Genomic DNA, 3,150 nt, shown 5'->3' with positions numbered 1-3,150 from the left:
TGAGACTCATGAGAAAATGAATTTTCATTAATGTATTTGAATCACAAAGAGAATCTTCTGAGGGGAATCCAATCTCATCTCGTCCAAAAACTTTGTCAAGATGGTTAGAACCTGACATAACCATCAACTTATGTTGAAGTGCTTCAACTATCTGAAAAATCATATGAACAATGAAATGATGAATCATAGAAATCAACAAACTTAACCAGATCAATCGATGTAAAACCACTGTTATTAAACACGTCGGTGAAGGTGACACATTGAAAGATAATCATCAAAATAGGTGCCCTGATTCTCTGTTGGTTTCCTTTGTATGATGCCAACAATATGAAATCTTAAGGTATTAAAGACAATTGCTAACATTATAAATATGGGAAACCAATTAGGATGCTAAGTTGATGAAATATTGGAAGCAAAGGTCAAATCAATCCAATTATTCATATCAATGCAAGAGTTTTGATTCGCCGAATGACTCAAGCATTTACTATCACTTAAGGAAAGATATTGTGCCAAAAATATGATTAACCTCATGACATACACAAAAGGGGTAAGAAGGTGATCGATCTTGGGAGAGTTTAATAGGGAAGACTCTTCCAACCAAATATGGCCTTTGTCTTGAAAATCAAAATAACATGCTTTGAAATTATATGGATCCCCATAAAATATGATCTCCAACCATGAGTGTGATGCAAGGGATTCACATCATAGAGAATAAACCAAACAAGAATCTTTCATCTGATCAAAAACGCTATCTTGAAAATGTTGAAAGCCTTCATGAATGAGCTGACGTCCAGTAGATGAATGTTAAGGAAATAATTGTGCGTGAAAATCTGGATCCAACTTAGTTCAGAGATCTCAATGGAATTGTGAGAACCTAACATAACCATTGGTAGGGGCTAAAGTTCCTCGACTTCTCGATAGGTATCTGAACTTTTTGATGGTGGATCATCGAATTTGGGTGGCTTAGAAAAATCAGTAGGTAAATATGCACCACTATCATCAAATGTATCAATGAAAACAATATTAATGCCATTGGTTTGATTAGACTTAATATTAAACATATCAATTTGGAAACTCCCTTGATCATTTAGAGTTGGAACATCTTCCTCCTGACATATGAACGATTTACAATTGAATGGATCATGAATAATAGATTTGAGCTTTTCATCCTCTGATTGTAGGACCATGCCATCATGTACCTCGTTGAATTCATGAACATACGGATAAGGATCTAAAGAATTAAGAAAAGTTTTTGGTATAATAAACTTATCCAACATATCTGGTTACAATGAATAGTGTGCTAGAGGTGAGGAAAGATGAAAACACTCAGGAGAAGAGATGCCAGTTGTAACTGAATCAAGCTGAAGACTAATTGAATCCTCATAATCTTCATTAGCATAATGATCAAATAAAGGCATATCACTATGATCTTCAGATTGACCTTGCTTTACTTCAACAGGGTATATTGAAGATTCAAAATCTTGACAACTTATTTCTTCAAATTTGATATTTGAAGATACATGAATTAAAGAAATTTTAGAATTGTTCCAAATTGGAAGAGTATCCCATCCCATAAATGAATATTGCAATCTATGAGAAGCATATTTTGAATCGATACCTCGCAATCTAAGCATTAATAAAGGAATGAAATATATTATTCGATGTACTTGGATATCCATCACCACATATGTTAATGGAAACAAGGATGTCATGGCGATGGTTGTCGAAAGTATCAACTTGAACAAAGGAATTGAAATCATTTGAAAGATTGCAAGATCGGTGATCAACCAAAAATGCAAGATTATCATCCTGAAAGAGGGAAGAAATATGGAACATATCTTCACTGCTTTGCTCCTCTACAAGTGAAATGAAACTACCTTGTAGATGATCACTACTTGGTACAATAGGTCGAACATCATTGAGAGTTGAAGTAGGTTGATCAAGTGGATCATGAAATAAGGAATCATGAGACATGAATGGTAGAGGTTGAAGAGTGTCCCTTGAGGAAATCATACTTTCAGTTGGATTAGATTCAATACTGAAGTTATGAGTGTTAATATCCTTGTGAGAGATCTAGGGGTTAGTCTTCACCTTAGATTGTATGAAGTTACTGAACCATTCCAAATCCTCCTCAATGGGATCTAGATCATGGGAAGGAGATGGAGGTTGAATGGACAGATCAACAATTTGATTTTCAAATTACCCAACTTCAACATCACCATGAGGAGGCACCCAAATTGGTATTGGAAAAGGAGGAGGACAAGGAACAAAAGGAATAGTAGGTTCCTGCTTTGAAATTAGATGTGTCTCATGGTTTGCATAATATGGGGAGGGAGAATCATCTGAGGGTTCAGATTCAAAAGATCTCAAGGTGAGTGGAATCAAACTCTAAATTGTTTCCATGATGAAATTTGAATCAATCACTCCCTCGGGGAATTCATAACAAAGGTGAAGAAATCGATGAAGAAAATCTGCTACAAATTAACCAAGTTTCATTATGAACAAATCAATCCTTTTACAAACATCTTAATAGTCATACATGTCAAAGGCTTGATGAAACTCCATAATGAGTTGTTTGAACGAACAAATGGAAGTAATTGGTAAAGTCTGACACCATTTCTCAACTCGGCCTTCAAGAGTGAGGGTAAACAATTTACTAGCAACATCTTCACAATTGATTTCATAATATTCACAAAATTCAAGAAACAAAGATATATGTTGAGCTATGGATGCTTCACCCTCGCCATCAAACTTCAAATTTGACAAGTCGTCAATTAACTCCACAAGGATTGAAATATTTGATCTATTAGAAAAAGACTCAGGGATTATGATTTGGGAAAGAGCCATTTTATATAAGAGATTTAAAATAAACTCAACGAGCATAACTTGTCATCTGGCCCTTCTTCTACCACCAACTGTTGACGGTGCTTGTTACACAGTAATTTGTCACCATCCCTATTACTCCTCTTGTCGTACCTTGGAGGACCCATCCCGGGAGTTATAAGAAGTGACAAAGTCTAAAAACACTTGCATTATGTTCCCCTGACTATGTACTCCATGTTCCCTGAAGACACCTTCTGCAGATCATCCCTAAAAAGTGCTCTTTTTCCATTGGCGCAAGTCCACAGTATCCTACCCGCGCCAATAATG

Source organism: Pinus tabuliformis, chromosome 2_1 (genome assembly GCF_031772625.1).
Source record: "Pinus tabuliformis cultivar Carrire ecotype Pingquan chromosome 2_1, CPIR1, whole genome shotgun sequence".
NCBI lineage: Eukaryota > Viridiplantae > Streptophyta > Pinopsida > Pinales > Pinaceae > Pinus > Pinus tabuliformis.
The sequence above is the reverse complement of the archived record's forward strand: the minus strand, read 5'-3'. Positions refer to the sequence as shown.